Raw genomic sequence first — 20,326 nt, forward strand, 5'->3', positions numbered from 1 at the left:
CAGCGGTGCACTGCATGGCAGATGGGAACGGTCCCATGTTTTGCTCTTCCATCCATCCACCACAAACTGGTCTCAGCGAGGACACTGCAGTGCTATGACATCACCACCAATATCATCCAAGTGTTTTGGCTTCGAGGTTTTAAGCCACCAAATCTTAAACAAATGTCTGTTCGCGTTACATGCTGACCCGACTGATTTTGTTTTTATTCCAGGGCAGACGTTTCTCTATTACATTTCTCATTTCTCTATCCATTTCATTTTTTTTATACATTTTTTTTATTATTATTATTTTTATTCTACACATCACCATGGCAATCCAAACGGCCACGTTAACGTTTGGATTTGTTGTCCTTAAACTGTTTGTCTGGTTGCCGTTTGAAGACCACGTGGTGAAACGATGCTCATGCTGCTGTCAACAGTGGCTTATTAAGACTAAATAAATAAAAACCTAAGCTCCGCTGCTCTGCATATTCACAGTCACCTATAGGAATTACTTTGGCAACGCGCAATCAAAGGGAAAAGACAACACAGGCAAAGCCGCACCGCTTGATTGACAAATGAAGTCTGGGAAGCGCGGCACGGGAGCGCCGCAGCAATGAAGGCTTCACACCAGAGATGCTGCCAGACTGTCAAAATAAAGACCTTGTGGATTACCACTTGAACTTTTAACCAGATGAGCACAAACAGACACTGAAACCAAACAAAGTACATTTCTTTGGGCATGTTGTATCGGGCTGCTGCCATAACCATATGGTCATGAATCCAGACTGGAACTCCACATCTCGTGATTACACACATGGCTGTGATTAGGTCCATGCCAGTCGGGCTAGCCTCTTGTGGCCAGACCTTGCGGTAGTCACACCAGTTTGTCTTAAGACGCGGTGCCAAGTATGGTTAATGTCAAAGGAGCCTCTTTGAACCTGACACAGGCATGTCTTCACGGAACGAGCGCTAAAACCGTCTGGTAAGCTGTATGGTTATGTACCGGGAGACGGCAAAGTCGGATTAGTCTAATATCATTGTCTGCGTAACAGTTTCCAAAGATGTTAAGAGCAGTTTGATGAGCTTTTTCCTGCTGTCCGTTTTCCTTTTGCCCAAAAGGTTGTGGTTCACCGAGGGGGTGGGAGCAGAGAGTTCGATTTCTCCCTAAGCCGGCACCAAGTCAAGTAAAGTGATGCAGGTTGGCATCTCCATCCAAGAGTGTGGTGGCTGGATACGTGCTGATTTGCAGAGGCACAAAAACATTTCCTCTCCTAAAATAGACACTTCATGTGAAATTTATAGCCTCTCGTTTTCAATCATTTTTACTTTGGGTCATTGAAGGGCTGATAGTAAAACTGTTTAGGTTTTTTTTGTATTACAATGAATTCCACTGCCACAGAGATACTCATACAAAAGTGTAAACACTAAACAAAACGCTCATGGATTACTTACTAGCTTGCATTAGCATTTACATCAAATTACTGCCAAAAACACCGGGAAACTTCAACCTGGAACCTATAGAAATATAACTATAGTTGTTGTGTTGTTGTTGTGAAAGAGACAGAAAGTCAAATGAATCGTTGATGTTTATGACAGTAGTGAGAGCTGCTATGATGTCGGAATAAGAGACAGTTGCTTTGTCTAGTAGACAAATGGCTGAGCCGGAAGAGGAGGAGATGAAGATGAAGATGAAGCGTGACCAGGATGGACAGGAGCAGATCAGAGGGGCAGTTTAGGTGGAGATGGTTTGGAGATGTGTGGAGGAGAGACTGTCAGCAGCGTAACAGAGACAATGGGCACTTTATCAAACGGTAAATCACCCTCACAAATCTACATTACCAAACTGGAGATACCCAGAGATATTTTTTGTTGTTTGAATAAATATTGGAACCGTTTGAATTACCCTCAGACCTTAGCCTTATGTTATAGATTAATTTTTGTTCTTACAATATAGTTTATTTCACATTTTGTCTTCTTTACTTCTGCTGTTAAATGACTGACTTGGTTTATAAGCTGTTAACGTCTGTTGAATTTTTAGGGCAAGTCAGTGCAGCTTTGATTTCTATTAACCACAATGTGCTAAAAATCTATCCAAAAAAAACCAAAGGATCATTTGACAGTTCTGCACCGAGAATTCTATTCATATCCTGATAACACTTATCTTAAATAAAAGACTTCTTTCTTGTGGCGCTAACTTTTTTCTTTGGTTCCAAATTTCCCTCATCATAACTTGCCTTTTGGGTGTTTCTGAGACACAACTATTGGGTTTCCATCCCTTTATTTAGTTCAAGTCCACATCTGCAGCCAGAACAAATGGTCTACCTCAGATAACTCTCAAAACAGATCACACAGGATGAGAGCAGGTCTCCAACTGTGTTTCCTCTGACCTCTGGAAGCCCTCTGAGGAGCTGAGTGTTGGAGCAGAGCAACAGCAGCTCATAAGTGTCCACGAGTGTTATGATCTGCCTTGATGGGTTTCCTGTCCAGTCAGTTAAAATGCTTAGAAATCAAATGTCCCTAAAAAGTAGAATATGATTTTTTTTTTTTTACATTTCAGTGCAGTTGAAAAAGCTGTTTTACTTATTTATAGATATATATACACACATATATGTTTATATATATATGTTTATATATAAATATATAAAAGTGAACATCGATATTTCATTGACTGCAGATGATGCCAAAATAAGTAAGACACTTAGTTGCCTTAATGAATTGAATTTTCCCATTTTATCACTTACTTAGTGTAAGACTTATGGGTTACCTCAGCAACCTGGAATACATTACGTTACTTTAAATCACACCCTCAGGCACTACACCTCCTCCACGCCGTGCGTTTCTTTCTACGAGCCCGTCGACTTTGGCGTTTCTTTGGCTTGCTCCTTGAAAATTTATTCAACAAATTGAATTATTTAAAAAAAAAAATGTTTTCTATTGTATGGCGGCAGTCTATCTCAACAGAGATGATTGTGCAAAAATATGCAGCCCCAGTCTGTCTGGCTGGCTGTGTCTGTCGGATCCACAGACAGAAAAGAAGAAATACGCAGGAGGAGGAGGAGGAGGAGGAGGAAGGAGCGTCTCCTCCGGGAGGATACGACAGGACAGGAGACAACACGGCAAAGGCCGCGGGAAACAGTTGAAGCAGATGGCGGACTGCCAGGAGCAGTTTGGCGGACCTGGTCTGACGCAGCACTTCAGCGGCCTCACATGCCGCCGTCTTTAGTGAAGACTGAGAGGGACTTGAACTGAGACGAGTCCATTTTGGTTGAAACTGGAGACACACATTGTTACAGTCAGATATGACAAATCTATTACAGGAAGAGTGGAAGGATAAAGGTACAACTTGATCGGCTCGCAAGCCAGTTAGTTACAAAGTGAAGCGCAGGTTTGAAAACATTTTCTGAAGAAATTCAAGCTTGTGAGATGAGACAGAAATTTGAATATTGTGAGATGAGAAAAAAAAAAGAAAGATGCAGGTGGTGGATCAAGGACTAAAATAGTCGGACCTCACTGGACACGCAGTGGATGGTGAAGTCAGTGGTCGCTGCACTAAAGGGTAACATAGTGAGGTAAGCTAAGCTAACATTAGCTCACATTAACACAGGGGGCAATGCTGTCACCAAACTGCTACATGGCTAATTACATGCCAGATGAACGTAACCCCTCCAGTGGTTGACACAACCATCCGGCGCTGTATTGTTTTAGGAACCAAACGTCCGCTTCGCGCTGGATGTGCGGCGACAATTTATGGCAACGGTTTAGGGAAAGGCTCCTCCCAGATGTGAGGGCCAAGTCAGGTCTTCTAAAATGAAAACATCCTGCTGTTACAGCCACCCACTCAACATCCACCGAAAAAAGGTTTCCCTTCTGTTCCACAAGTACAGGGCTTATTTGGAGGACCTAATAACGATTATTCAGGGTGGCAGGGTGGTCCAGTGGTCACGGTGACCATACCATCATGTAGAGGACAAGAGTTCAATTGCACAAACAGCCGCACATCCTGGCCGTAGGCCCCGCTGCAAGATAGTGAAACCACTGGCTCGGCGGACTGGAAGTCGCTCTGGATGTGACGGCTCACCACATGTTAACATGCTCTGAATTAAGTGGAGTGTTTTTGAAATTTTCTTTTTAAATCTAGAACGTCAGGCCCTAAAGAAACATTGTGACTCATGGAGCAGATAAACATGCGAAAAGAATTTATCACAACGTGTGCGGTTACCGAACATTAATACCACAACTCGGTGATGAGAAAGACACACTTGGTGGAACCGGAGTTCGGCGGTGAATTAGGTGAGCGAATTAGAAAAACAATGTAGGCATGACTTTGGACGGAATAAGATAATGTCTTTATAATATGTTGCATAGCTTAATGTCATAGTGGAACAGAAATAATGAAAGCAGACGTGATCTTGCCTTACACTTGATGTTAACGTTCCCAGGACAAGAGGGAAAATTAAACTCTGCTCCGACAGCAGAACACTCCAGTGTTGACACAATTCAGAGCCAGTAGCCGTCTCTCATAAATGCATTTGCATGTCGCGTTGTACCTGACTGTGTCATATACAGCATTGTTTCCCAAAGACTGGGTCGCGACCCTCAGGTGGGTCGCAAGAGATTTCTTTTGGGTCGTCTCGCATCATGTTTCCCAGGAGTTAACGAATACTGTGCGACGGTTTGTAACTTTTAAAATACTGATATACGGCACTGTATTTTGTACATTTTTGTAGAACAAGTACTTTTAACATCATTACTTTATATTTTGTTACAGTTACTCTATGCAGGAATGAACTTTCGTATTGTGTCTGCAGAACAGACATCATTTTCTACCAATGATTAAACATGCATTCACACTAAGATGCTAATTCAGATCTCCACTCATTTTGTATTGACTGTGGAATCATGGCATTTTAGCACAGGTCTGTTGAGGTGTGAGGTCACTGAACGCCTCCTGAATTATATTAATATGAACTATATAAAAATCTCATTGAACACGGTGAAAAAAAACGTCACCGATGGATCTGAATGGGTCATTATCCAGTAACGAGTTTTTCATGTGCAAGGGAAAATGTAGGAAAGCAGGAATAAATGTGTAAAAAAAAAGTGTGTTGTAACAGAACAAATCTCCCAGTAAGTCTCGCTCCTGTCTTTGTCTCCGGGGTTAAAACACCTTAAAAGTGCTGACGTTGTTGATCTACTGACGGCAGTAGATGTCAGGCCTGATCCAAGGACACCTGCAGGAATTGCTGTTGATGTGACGACCCAGCCTGTGGTGTCAGCACGGCCACCAGAGGACCAACCTGGGGCCAGAGTACCTCATCGAGGGCAGCATCAGACTCTGGACTACAGAGACATCAAATACACTCACCCTCAGGTGAGAAAAGAATCCGCTGTTTCTCTGCCATACCCAAAACAGAGCAATAATTAGTTTCGTTGCTGCTGCAGTAGCAGCTTCTTTAAGAAGCCAAGTAAATAAATCTAAGATAAGAAGCGAGCTGCGACAATAAACACAGCCTTTTCTGCAAGTCAGAATATGTGCGAGCTTACTCAAACTCAACGGGTGTTGAGCAACAACACAGTAATCATTATGGCGATCGTCTAACACACTAGAATTCAAACAAAGAAGTGTAGTGTAAATTTTTAGAAATGCAAGATTGATATCTACCTGTTTTCACCGCAGCAGCCAAATGATTCTAAAGCCCTGGGGTCCTACGCAGAAATAAGTGACGCTATTAAGAGAATTTTCAGTGTTTCACAAGAAGAGTCTGGAATGGATTCATCTCAAATTTGGTTGCTGGCTCCTATTAATAATTGACACTGCAAACAATAAATCATTGTTCACATGCCCAGGTGTGGGGCTATGTAAGGATAACACCAATCAAACGTTAATTACGTCTCAAAAGCAATAATTAGTTGTTTTTATGTTCACTGACAACATGAAAATATATCTTACTGACTTTATACATTTAGATGCATTTTACTCACGTTAAAACTGATTTTATTTTCACAGCAAATGATTTAGAAACCACATGTCCATAATGGCGCCTCCTGTGGCAGCTGAGAAGACTCACAGTGTAGATTTTTACTACTGTGTGACAAATAATGGCCGAATATGACTGTGTTTTCACTAATACACTACATGGTGTAACATTAGTGACCAGCAACAGACTGATCTATTTGACTAGTTTATCTCATTAGCAGTTTGCTGTTAAGTGAAATACATTTTATTGGAATAGCCCAAATTTAAAAAATAAATAACACCCCCCCCCCAAATAATATGTGTACCCACTCTGAATACTATGTGTACTTTGTATGGTGATACTTTGGTCAATATAGACTTTGAAAATGCAATAAATCCACAGGGAGAAATAAAGTAGACCACAACATGACTCAAGTAATATAAAAGTGCTGATTTTTATTTTTCATACTTTAAACTCACACTCACTTCTGATCGTTAATGTATGGGCCATAACTTTGACTCTTTAAAAATTCGAACATTTCAATCACAGCCGTTTGCGGCCGATTAGCTGCAGTTTTCCAAAACCTGTCAATGGCCAGATTATTGGGCTCAACACCATGTGCTGAAAAAGGCTTAGTGTTGTACAGTAATATGTGGAAAAATTTAGAAACAAACGTACAGCTGCAGTTTCATTTTAAAGTCCAAATAAAAATCACTCCAGATGTGATGTACTTTAACACAGAGTGGCCTGAATGTAAACGCAGCCGCAGGACTTTTATAGCAACGGGTTGAAGATAAGACGGGCAAACTGGTGAATGGCTGTTGACGTCTTTGCTGTGTTAAATCCCACAGTGTCAGGGAGAAGTCAGAGAGAGAGAGAGAGAGAGAGAGAGAGATGATGGAGCGGTACATATCCAACACTCAACATCATTGTGGTGATCTTCAGCAAATCCTTAACCCCAACTGTCCCAGTGGAACTGTTCGGTGGCCAACGGATCAGACTGTGGTTGTAGCTGGGCAGCCTCCAGGTAAGTAAGTGTGTGAATGTGATCAGGGTGTTCCTGTAATAACGAGGTTGCCTTTCGGTGAAACTGCCCCGAATAAACCTAATCCCATTCTAGCCAATTTATTTATATGTCGCATAAAACATTAAACACTAGCAGCGTTTAACGAAAGTGATCGCAGCAACGACACGAGGCAGAAAAACAGGGAAAAATAGGGAAGATCGCATTAAAGACACGGGACCGCGGGGAAAAACAGGGAAGATCGCATTAAAGACACGGGACACAATACACAGCAAAAATACTGAAAAAGCCAACAGAGTGGGTGCGTTTCAAGACAGATTTAAAAACAGTCCTGCCCAGTGTACGAGCAAAATGTTCCACAGTGTCGAAGCCATGACTGCAGAAGTCATGGCACGGTGGAGATAGAGAAGTTCAGGACTCAGAAGATCACATCTGGATCTTAACAATCAGCCATGCAGCAGAAGAACAACTACAACATTTGATGACCTCCATGTTTTTAAGTCCCTAAGAATTCATAACTCTGCACAGACATGTCCTTCTGCTTCAGGTTAATATGAACTTGATGCTCATCGGCATAGTGACAAATCGCCTTGTTTCAAAATAAAGCAGACTCGGTGATTGAGGAGAGAGCCGTCAGAACTGAATCTCGTGGCAGGAAGAAGGTGCCTTATCGGAACTATTAGTCCCAGTCCAAGGAAGCACTCATGACATGTATGTAGTGGTGTAGTCTAAAAATACTGATAACGCTGACAGGTGGCAGCTGATTGTGCTGAAATACCACCATAGTCACATGATTGAGATTCAAGTACGGGGATTTTAAATAAAATACTGGGCTCAACACAGATACTGGTACAGTATCTGTACTGGATTCTACAGACACCAGTACACGTGTGGCCCACTCATGGAAGAACCAGCGTGATGCATTTTTCTTTTTAAGGGTCTGCTCTTTTGGTCACAAATCCTTCAGATTAGTTGAAAATGAAAAAAAGCTGACAAAAAAAAGGGGCGAAAGGAAATGTGCCTTGGAAACGTGAGGTGGACCCTCATCTCTGAGCACAACGCCTCCGTCTCTGTGGACTCTGTGGCCAGTACCAGTCGCTAATTTAATTCACTCCTATGATCCGGAACAATCAGGGCCAGGCTTCTCTTTAAAGACGACTAGGAAAACCAAGTCAACGGAAAAGTCGGCCTGCATAGCAACATGGAGACAATGCAAAAACAAGTGCGATCAGACCCCCCCTTCACACCCACCCATAGGTCAAGTAAAGCATCAAGAAGAAAAAAAAAAACGGTGCAGTGTGTAGCATGAAGCCGCCAGACTATAAAACATCAGAACTCTCAGCTGCATCACAACAAACAGGACTGCAGTCGGCCTATAAGGCCGTCCAATATGCGAATGTCCTTGTTGCCAGTAAAATATGATGGAAACTGGTTCCTGAACCTCACTACCGTGGCTGCATTAACAGCTTTTCCATGGGAACGCTCTCCAGTATACCCTCGCACCTCGGCGCGGGCCAAGAGATGCAGGGTTTGAATGTGGGCTAGGGCGAGCCTCCATTAAAATGGTGATCCCAGCATGGTGGTAAACCTCTGTGTGCTTCACTCCTTCCTACTGTAAAAGCCCAGTTAACACGTCAGGTCTGTAGCTGCGGAGACGCAGCCCCCGTCCTTCCCCGACAAAATATGATACTTCACATCTGACACTCTGATGAAGTGTCTCTGCGTGGACGACTTCATCCGTCTCGTCCAAATTACAGGAGACTGTTATGAATAATGTGTAGTCACTGAAAATAATCTGTGCAAGAGTATTTACTTGACGAGGGTAAATTTAGCAGTTTGCTAGTATTGTGTGCTGTCATGTCCCATTTTTGCCTCTATTTTTTTTTTAATGTGGGTTAGAACTGTATATGTAAATGTACAGTTTGAATGTTCTTTGGACAGACAAATATACAAAAAAAAAATTAAATTGCCTCTAAAAAAACAAAACCATAGTTCGCTTAGTTAGCAAGCAATGCCTTCGTGCCTGCGCAGGTTTATCACACTGCCTGCTGTTTTGCTGCTGAGATAGAAATTCTTTTTAAAAGCATTTATAAAATCAGAACATTAAAGTGTCCTATTTTGTCACCACATTTATTACTAGCTCATTTTTATACACTGATGGCGCCATATTACTTCTGTAGTACCGTTCTTTTTTTTCCTTTGGATTATTTTGATTTTCCTATTCTATTTACTATTTAAAACCAGCTGATTTTTTGTCATTGATGTAAAAGCATCTATGGTATAAAGAACATTTATTTTGAATCCATCTCAACCTGGACCAAGTACAAGTATAGAGGTCCATATGTATGTAAAATATTAATAATGGTTTGAGTGAAGAGAGTTGAAGAGCGAGCCCCTGAAAACTGAGGCAGTCGTCAATCACAGGCATCATTATCTCCACCTGTGCTGGACAGCAGCTGCGGTGTAAAAGTCCTTCCCTTGTCCTTGTGCAGGCAGCAAAAAAATATGGTACGATAAAAGATGTGTCTTCTTGCGTAATCAAAAACTACTTTGTTATCTCAAACTTTTGCCAAATAGCAAATGAAATCAGGAGATAAATACTGTGTGAGACACGACAGCTGGGTGGGAGCCAGAGTGGGACTTCTCTGCTGTGCCTGGTTTTATGGACTGTCCTCTACAGCTGTGAGTGAAGTTACTGCCCGGCCGTTTACCATTTACATTTATATTCACAGCTCCACCCCCACTCTGCCTCGGCCGCAATCCTCGATTACCTCATTTGCTGGTTGATGGCACGTTTTTGCGGTTATTAGTCAACAAATTTGTCACAAAAATGTTGTGCTTGTGAATATTTGTGATTATTGTTTTCGCAGATGGATTAAAATACAAACGACTGCGTCTGTGACCTCTGAAATGTAGCGCGGAGCGAGAGGTCGGATGGAGGTGAAAGTGAAGTTCATTCACGGCCAGTCCATAAAGTGTGACAGGAGTTTATGGCAGCGGGTCCTAACGCTGCTTGACGGCGCCCCCAGTTTCCCTTTAATGTTGCAAATCAAATGCTCTTTCACAGCACTTGGATTACTGTCTCCCGTCCTCTCTCATTTCGGGCTCAGCTGCGGAGGCGCACGAGGTGGAAAAGGGACCTTTATTGAATTAGCTCCTGACTGTAAAGCTAACTGCCATCAAGCTATAAACTTTTTCCTCAGGTCTAAGGCCAACGGGTTTGCGTTGATGGGTGTCCAGCCCGCAGACGTGTCACTCGGCAGAGTCACTGTGTGCAGACACACAAAGGTAAACGAGGCGTACACTCCAGCTAACTGCTGCAATTAAGTCGCACAAACAAGATTCAACGTTGTTTCATGTGCTCGATCGTACCACGTTGCACCCCGGCATATTGAATTAAACCCGAGGAAAATCAGTTTACAAGTTACATTCTGACTCCTAAACATTTGTCAGTGTGCTGCGTTCACAACCCGCGGCACGAATGAATGCAACAGTTACAGACTTTGCAAATCACTCGCACACTGTAAATATAAAGAGTCTGTATTTTGCTTCACGCCGACTTTGCTCATTACAGACCTGTGTGGCCCGTGCACAGGTCTACCTGACTTGACGTCACGACTCAAGTGCTAAATAGGAGGCACATGGAGCCACGGTTAGCGACATCAAGTATCAAAGGCGAACCAGTCGTCGCTGCTGAACTGGCCTGGTTTGATTAAAGCTTTATTTGGTTTGAAAGTGTTCAAAATGCCTGCGTTAAGTTACAGCTCAGCAGCACAATGACACCTTATTCTAGTAGTCATTTCACACATTAGCTTATGGGGCTACAACAGGCATGGGCAAACTAAGGCCCGGGGGCCGGTGCAGCCCGTTCAGTTTTTGAATCTCCAAATGATATAATTCATTTATATCAACATTATACCTTTTGAATCTCCAAATTATATAATTTCATATCAACATTATACTTCTGCCTTTTCCGCAGCCCGCTCAGCTTTTCATCTTTTCATCTTTTCATCTCCAAATTATATAATTCATTTATATCAACATTATACTTCTGCCTTTTCCCTGCAATACCCACGTTTCTCCAATAGATGGCATAGAAAATGATAAAAGCATTTTATCAATAACATTTAACAGAGTTCAATAAAATTTAAATTTTTAAATCGACAAACTACAGCAAATACACGTATTTATACATAATTATACTGACGTAATGATACAAATGTAGCCATGATCCAAACAGAGATTGACCATATTTCACAGAAGCCTGTGGGACAGGTCAGCACACAGACTCAGGTCCAAGGACTGAGGTCAAGAGGTCATGTACATGTGAGACATTACTTTAAGAATGAATCTTCTAAATACAGAGCGTCAGAGTTGTAACACTGAACAACCTGAGTCCAAACCTGTGGCTGCATGCACAAAAGCTGGCCCGGGTCGTAGAAGAACATTTCATTCTCAGTTTGCACACATTGCACTATTTCAGCGTTAGTGTAACGACAATAACTCAGGCCCAACGCAGCGGAGCAGGTAAAGTTCCTGAGAAGGATCATTGTGTGCTAATTTGAGCAGCTTCAAATCCAGAACTCTATTAGTTTTCTACCAAATCCACATTGTTGGCTGGACAAAGGTCCAGAAACAGTAACCACTTCATAACGTGACAGTTATAAGACTTCTAAATGACTTCCAACGGGGAATTGCGTTGCATTACTACAACTATTAGTGGAATTTAACTTCACATTTTTCAAAAATGTTTGGCCTCAAAGGAGAGTTTGGAGTGAATTTTTTAATTAAAATTAAAGATAGAGGGGAGTGGTTTGTGCTCTTGCCTTACAGCTGGATGATACAGGTTCAATCCCTGATGGTTATTATGGAGTCTTTCAATAGTCTCCCGTGTTTCTGTGTGTGTTTGGGGGGGCGGGGAGGTTGTGATTGACAGCTACAGTAGCTGCCACACCGACCATGAAAAGGATCAAGTGTTAGAAGAACAGCGTAAAAGTAGACAATGTTCCTGGGATCTAATTTCGTCTTTGTTTTTCATTACAAACTTCAACCTTTGCTGTTTGGAAGCAACTGGAGGACTGACAACAACAACGGTGTGTTCCAGAAAACTGGGAACTTTGAAAAGGAAAAGTGCCCTGGAATGATCCTGTGGGTTTCAAACTGATCTACCTGGACCTTCAGTGAACTGCAGCAGCGCGATGTAACTGAACAATGGAAATGCACACCATAAATGTGTAAATCAGGGTCTGAAACGCAGCTGGGCCGAGGGCCACTGCTGCCGTCATCAGTTCATTGGAGTTCAACTCTCAATGTTTTTGCTTAATAAAGATACTGCAGTGTAAACAACAAGAAGAAATCCTTTATTTGTCTGTATTTATAATTTTTTTTTTAGTCACAGGCCAGATGTGAAGGCTCCATGAGCCGGATGTGGTCCCCGGGCCAGAAGTTTCAATCTAAATAATCATCATATTTACATATTTCTTTTTTTTCTTTTTTTTTCTTACTCTGTTTTACTTATGCATGTAAAACGACATAACTGATGGACTTCAAAGTGTCTCTTCATCCAACATCCAAATATTACTTTATTGAAGTCGGCCATGTTTTTTTAATTATGTTTGACTTTGTTCACCTGATGCCCTTTGACCTATATACTGTAAAATATCCCAGCTTTCTGGAATTAAAAATTCCAGAGTCTTCACCTGATCAAGACGGCACCAACACCTGAGCTGCCATCGTACAGAGTGAAGCCTTTCAACTGACAGAGCCTCAGGATTAATTGCAATAATTAACCGTAGGAGCAGCAAAGAGCAACAAAGCAGCACGGACTCAAAAGGCTAAATGGTATTGTCTTTTTTTTTTTTTTTTTATTTACAGTTATAGTCAGTATCTGTATAACTGCCTGTAAATATCATTAATAAAGATGTCTAACCTTTCTTCTTAATAAATAAATAAATCAGTGTCTGTTCTTTTCACAATTCCCAGTTAGGAACGAAGCCCACTCCATGCCCACACAGCCTTTTGTATTTCATCTGTGGTCATCTTCACACACATTCCTACTTGTTTTTCCCCCAGGCGTACAGTTTGTGTTGAAGACCAGAAAGAGTGACTTCACGTGGCATTTTAAGCTCAACTGATTTTGGGTGACATCACATCCTAGGCTCAGTTCGCCTTCAGACCAAACTGAAGACATTATTTGGTCATTGCTTCGTTAAGACAATATCGACTGTAACCTTTAGTGGTGGTACTCCATGTTTGCATGGGTTTTGGGATTAATGTGACATAAATAAATATGCACTCCTCAGTTTGTAATGCACTGGAAAATACTGAGTTTAAGATAATTATCCTAGTGCAAATATATTTTTATTAGACTTGACCTATGACCCCGTAATCAATTAGATACTGGGAAAGTACTGTAGTGTTGGCTTGACAGAAAGAAAAAAAAAAAAACACTTCACTTACAGTCAAGCAAATTATTTGGTTCCTTGATCCAAGATTATATATCTGCGATGAAATGTCATGTTTCCATGTGGTTTTGTCGAGGACTTGGACACCCAAACCCCAAACATGTGTTTTTCCACATGGCTTGAAAAACACAAGTGACACACACCAGGCTGAGAGAAGTATTAAACACTGGAATAAAAGGGTCTGGGGACAGTGTGAATCATTTTTATTGTTGTGTTTTTGCTCTACTAACAAATCTGAGTAATTATTAAAAAATAAAGACATTTACTAAGAAAAAAAAATTATAAAAGGTGACAGTACAATAGGCAGACGGAGAGATGTCATCGGCGTAGCATTCGCGGATGTTAACAATTTGTGTTTGTGCTGCTGCCGCCGTTTGAACAGCTCGACAAAAACCCATAAATAAGAGCCAGACAGCATCTCTTGTGGTCCAGAAAATAAAATATGTACAAGAATAGCTGATGACCTCACGTTGTCTCTCATATGTGCTCCACTCCACTCGTGCCGCAGATTGGAATAATTTTCAAAATGAGACAATACGTCACAAAAGAAAATATGACACGGGGAGAGTTCTTTACTGCTCGTTAAATAAAAAGGGTTAAATGAGTTAAATGTGCGTCTTGTCCTTACACTCGGCGCGGGTCCTAGAATGGCCTTAATCAAAAACACGCCAACACTCGTCTTTGGACGTTTCGTGGCATGATAGGAATCTGTCTGTCACTATCTCTCCAATATTTGCTTCATTTTTAGAGTGCAGTTTTTTTCTTTCTTTTTTTTTGGTGGAAACTAAAATAAAGTGAAATCACAAGCGCTTGGATACTAAAATAAAGTGAAATCACAAGCGCTTTTTTTTTTGGAATGAGCAATTAAAATCCATTGTTCAGATATTCCACTTGTGGCTTCTTTGTCCTTTTAAATCCAGCCCCGTGCATGAGCGACGACAGACGAATATTTTGGTGAACGTCCACTGTCTCCATCTGCCAGACTGTTGCACCTGCATTACTGCGTCTGTGACATCACTGAGTGGCACTGTGGTTTTATTATAGGGATTCCTTTGTTATTTCAAGTACAGTAGGACAAGAGCTCACCATAAAACCACGATACAAGCGTTCAGAACGACTTACAGGCTGAAGGGGAAGAGGGACTGGCTTTTCTTTGCAGCCTTTTTGCCTCCAAGTGTGAGCGACTTAGGAGAGAACGGGAATGTGGGCTCTGTGTCGTGTTACATCTCATATTAAGACACATGACGCTAGAACCCAGTACATGTGTACAACTTACAAATGTTTAACTGAATTCGCTATTTGTGCTGGAGAATTTATTCTTGAACATCTCAAAAGAGACATAATATGGAACAATTGAGATTTAAAGGTCATTGTGCACTGATTGTTTATAGGAACGGAGATTTGATTTGTGGGTTCTTGTGTGGATTTTTTTTTTCCCCTCCCTTTCATTCCGATGGAGAAACTGCAAAAAAAAAAAAAAAAAAAAAATTGTGTGTCTGTGTGCGTTTGTGTCTGTGTGGGAGAGAAAAGGTTTGTATCCACCCACTGACAAATACACAAAACAAGATTTGTGACTCATGGCACGAGTTTGGTCTTTGGTGAAACATGGTGAAACAAAATGTGTCCAGTTGGAACTTTGGAGGAAAAAAAAACAATAATGTGCCAAAAAGTATTGGTGTCAGTGTTCGGGTTTTTTACTATTTGAAACAGTATTGTTGAAGGACAAATCTGTGGTCAAGTTGAACTTCAGGTCAAACTTTTGTTATTTATTTGACACAAACCGTGCCCTGACGTTCCCAAAGGAAACTCATGAGGGAAAGTTCTATTGATCTATGTATCTCTCTGTCTATCTATCGATCCATCATTAACACCAACTGTGTTGTGTATCTGACATTTTAACCTCTAGAATGTCTCGTCCCAATTGTCATACACCTTTGGGTCAAAATGACCCCTCCTGTTTTGGTCATTATTTTAAGTATAGAGTTTAAAATGTCGGTGTTGCACCTGTAGGCTAACTTTATTTTAACAAAAAAAATTGCTGGTAGACCGTGTTTACATAACCAAGAAGTTTACATCAAAATACGGATTAAAGTCTCGTACAGAGACACACATGTTGGACCACACGCCTCAAGTCTAGGTGTTCAAATCACAGCCCGACCAATGATGTAAAGTGCTCAGCCCCCAGTGCCTCAAATCAAGGAGGACATCAGTTTGAATCCTAGTTTTTTGCACATTTTCATTCAAAGAATTGTCTTTTCATGTGAAGCTGTGATGGACTGACCATCTGTCCCAGGTTTATGTGTCAATTTTGAAATAAATCAAGCAAAGAGATGTTCAGTCTGACCGTGAAAGAAAACAAAACCCATCTTAGATTTCCCTCGAGAGCAACCTGACATGTCAACATGTCAAAACAAAAAAAGCCACAGCGATAGCAACATTAGTCACTTTGCTCATGCTAAAGATCTTCATCATGCACATTACAAACACATCGTATTATTAACTACAGAAATGTCATAACTTTTGACTGACAGTTTTTAAATGTACAGCGTTGCCCGTCCAGAGAGGACAGAACTCTCCTACCCCGGCTTTAAAAGCAGCAACAAAACACTGTTCTGTTCTGACCAGTTATGAAGTCCTGGTAGATACTTTTGTCAGGGAGTACATCTGCAGTTCAGATTTACAAAACAAACTTCCGGGAAAAGGGTAACACTCTTAGCCCTGCTATGTATATCATTGGGTCTAAAGTAATTGTCCCTCAGCTCTGCAGCTCGGCCTATGGTTGGCACATGTGGAAACCTTCAGTGCTCTTGTGTAAAAAGCATTAAAATTCCCCTATGCAATAAAACTGTTATTTATAGGACCATAACAGCCTTGTAGTTTGTCTTACACAAACCCAAGAGAAGAATCCAAGACATTTAATCCTCCCATAGACGTTCACTGCGAAGGCTACAGCAACGCTTGTTGTTTACTTTGAGCCACATGAAAGCTCTGAATTTTATTGGAAATTAAGCGAATAAGACTTTGCAACGAAGGCAAGAGCAGGAAGAGGGACAGGAGTAGGAGAAGGAGGTGCTCAGTGGTCAGTGTGATGTCATCGGGAAAAGTGTGTAACAATGTTAAAGTATACATTTAAAAAAAAAAAAACAAAGACAATTGTGTGACACAACGCTTGGGCATTTACAAAGAATGTTCTGCTCATTAAACTTCAAAATAAAAGACCTTCACAGACAGAGAAAAAAAAAGGCAGAAGGTCAACAGAGTTCACCAGCAGAGCTTCCTCTGCTGCCAGTGGACTGTGGACTGGTTCAGATGTGGAGTGGTTCTCTGTAGAGAAGCAGCGTTCTCCACTTGCTCCCACTACAGGTACTTCAGTGCGGCTGAGCAGGATTTTCCAACTGCATTTGCCGAAAGGGACAAACCCTCAATTAGTTCTTAGAAAGAGGTCAATGAGACTTCCTTTCGTCTTAAGTATGGGAAACAAAAGCATCTCTCTTAACATTTGCTGGAATAGCGACACCACACTGCCACAGAAAGCTGCAAAGAAGCACAGCTTCTGTCATTTTTGGATAAAATCTTGATGACAGGGCAGGCCCAGGTCTGGAAAATTACACTTGCACATATCAGAATTATCCATGGGCCTTTGCATCAGACTTTTTCCAGTTCACCACAAACACACAGTATGCATGTGAGCAAGCAAATGCAAAGCATGAGGATATAAGCTCTGTTTCTGCAAAAGATTCTTTCAAAAAAAAAAAAACAGGGGCGGTGCTTAATAACGTGCAGGTGCTGCGTTGTCGTGTATACTGTAAAAGAATCACACGGTGAAAGTAAAAATAAAGGTTCAGGTTTTGCTACAGAAGATCAAAATTGTGAAATTGTTAGTCCGTTTGTTTAAGATTACAAAGACACATTTGCCTGATGACGTGTATTTGCCTGATGACATCACACGTAAACGTCCTAGTGTTTACAACATGAGATGTCATTTCTTGTGTTAATGTGACATTTGTTAATTTGCTTTCAGTACTGTATGAATAATGTTTATTAATTAAGAACAATAGCAGACAGGGTGCTTTCAAAAACACACAAAAAAAATACTTTGAGCTTTGTTGTGTTTACAACAAAGCTGTTTTCAGATTTCACAGCTGCCTCAGGTTCAGGTCTTTGATGGTAAAGGTTTGATTATTTTGCTAATTTGGTGTATTTTATTTTAACAATTTTTGCAGAGGATTAAATTGCAATATTTTATTCAAAGATAAATTTATCAACCAATGAGAATGGATAAGAAGAAAATCAATTATCAATTTACATCCTTATGTAAGAGTCGATAAACTAAAAACCTTTTTTCAAACTTTTTTTTTTTTTAGTTAGAAGCAGTTAGATGATGATTCCATATACTGCACAACAACAGCGCATGTGACAGAATGAACCAATCACTGTGGGGTTTCTCACTGGTCCTTCAACAATCAGACTGTCTGCGCTCACACTCAATTATCTATTACCTCCTCCACATGCAATCATGTTTGCATAGCTGTGCGCACACTTGGCCACGCAGAATTCACCACCGCAATCATTTGCCTCAGTTTCCACTAAAAATCTCAACAATGTGCCAGTCGTGTCATTAGTTCCATGTCAAACAGGTCCATTCTAAATCAGCCCTCAGACCACAACAACCAACCACAAGTGCACATCCATGGACAGAGCAGGACAGCATTAAATTGCAATCTCATAGCAATTACATGTATTTCAACCATTACAACAGCAACAGCAACAACAGTAAAAAAAAAACCTTGCATTAAAACATAAATAAGAACAAATATTCCACAACAGAGTATCGCAGCAGTGTCATTGTAGAAACCAAAGCCGTACTCACCGATGAACAGCAGTGTCATTGTCTTAGAAACCAAAGCCGTACTCACCGATGATGTCGACCTTTTTTTCTGTATCCTCTGAGGTAAATCCTTTACAGTTGACTTTAAAAAATGTTCCATTTTGAACATTTAAGACAGCAAAACAAAGCGGTAAAACATACAATCCAATAAAATCCACTGAAACTCAGTGACAGTAACATCAGCAGCAGGGTAACAGGTAGTCCATGTGATCAGCAGCAGGAACAGACACAGGTGACAGTAATGGAAGACAGGTGAAACCAATCAAGGAGAGGCAGCCAATCACAGGACAAGGAGGAGAACCACAAAATCAAAAGAGGAAATCCAGAAAACAAATAAAGTAAAGGAGATCCAGAAATCACAAAGGGAACTAGAAAGCCTGAAAAAATTAATTAAAGATTAACATAGAATGCAAAAAAGAGAGAAACAGTCAGTTAGTCAGAAACAATTACCTGATAAAATGGTGGATGAGTGAAGCTCTTCCATGTTCTTAGACACTCACAGGTGGAGTTTGGTCACATATTTTCTGTCATTAAAAATATATATATTTATCCAGAATTAGTAGGTTATATGCCACGCCTCTTGGCGGCCTTGCTGTCACTCAGTTCAAGGCCAATCCTGCAGTGTAGGTGCTTAAAGTCGACAAGACTAGAACAGCACGACATAAATACAGACACTTCTTCATCATCCTCAAGAAGAAGAGAAAATCAGATTCCTGTGTGTACTAGATGGAGCCACTGGTGGTATCTGTACCATAGTTTGAGAACCACTGCTCTAATTGGTTACCTGGAGAGCGTGCCCAGAAACAGTTAATAAGACGAGTCATTCATGGCAGGTGAAAGTGCAAACGACTCGACCGGAGGTGTGATTCATACAGACAGGCTCCACATGTGACACTCCAGCGGCCAATAAAAGGCCGGATCCACTCAGCTACTGGTCATGTTTTATCTTTGTTTACCTCTAAATGGAATCCTGAAACAATAACTGTAAACTGTGGATGATCTTTGTTTACCTCTAAATAGAATCCTGAAACAATAACTGTAAACTGTAACTCATATATACTGTATTTAGATTTAGTTTCACACAGACTTGCTCCCTAAAATCAGCCAAACATTCCTGGTTTACTTTCTTCAGCTCTACGTTGCTACCTGATGACTAAAAGCATGATTCTAAATATAAGCCGTGACCTGAACATGAGTCAAGGCTGAAGCAGGCCCTGGTGGACAGGTGGGGAATCATAACGATGACAGACCCTGCATGTGGTTTATAGTCATATTTGGTTAACATTAAAAAAAAAACATGTTTATGTTTTAAATAGCACAGCCTCTTGAACAAAGGATGTAGGTCAGAGGTCAACATCTATATTTGTCGGAAGGCCAGAATTTTTCTGAACAGACACCTCAGGGACCAGACACTCAAATAAAAAGAAATGATCTCATATTTATTATAAAAAAGAGTCATTAATGGTGGGGATTACTGATAGTTATTTAAGGAGAAGAGAAGACAAATTAAAGCAAAAAAATATATATACTGAAGTAACAGTTTGTGCACAAACTTCCACTGAAGGTGTGTTGTTGCTTTTCAAGTATGATTGATTTATTATCTGTACCTGTATTTAATCCTTTGTTCATTAGTCTCTGGAAAAAATAATAGGGAAATCCACTGTTCATTTAATCCAATTACCACTTATTAAAAATAATTACCCCTACGAATCATAAGGGCAAATCCCATTACTTACAGTAAAGTCAGTGCCCTGTGGACAAGTGTGTTGTTCTGTGCAGTGTTAAAAGGGCAGAGTGTTGGTTTACCTGATTCCTGTTCAGTAAACATTGGCACCGATGGATGAATTCAACTCTAATCAGATGTTTGACGTGAAGCCCTTGTTCTGACAGACCCAGCTGGTGAAGAAACACTTATACACACTGTGTGTTTCATTCTTCTTACACAATCAGTTTAATGATGGCTGCAATATTTTCATATCGCTGCCGTTCACTAAACACGGCAACAATACAA

General features: G+C 40.8%; 1 long non-coding RNA gene across 1 annotated transcript in view; it reads right to left on the reverse strand.

Moving 5' to 3' along the window:
• LOC112486776 (uncharacterized) overlaps window positions 1-18,553 on the reverse strand; it is a 39,873-nt gene extending 21,320 nt beyond the window's left edge. The window contains exon 1 of the long non-coding RNA XR_003049253.1: window positions 18,344-18,553. This is a non-coding gene — a long non-coding RNA (uncharacterized LOC112486776). The remainder of the gene's footprint in view (window positions 1-18,343) is intronic.
• Between the last annotated feature and the right edge of the window lie 1,773 nt (window positions 18,554-20,326).

Source organism: Cynoglossus semilaevis, chromosome 2 (assembly GCF_000523025.1).
Source record: "Cynoglossus semilaevis isolate Cse_v1.0 chromosome 2, Cse_v1.0, whole genome shotgun sequence".
NCBI classification, from domain to species: domain Eukaryota; kingdom Metazoa; phylum Chordata; class Actinopteri; order Pleuronectiformes; family Cynoglossidae; genus Cynoglossus; species Cynoglossus semilaevis.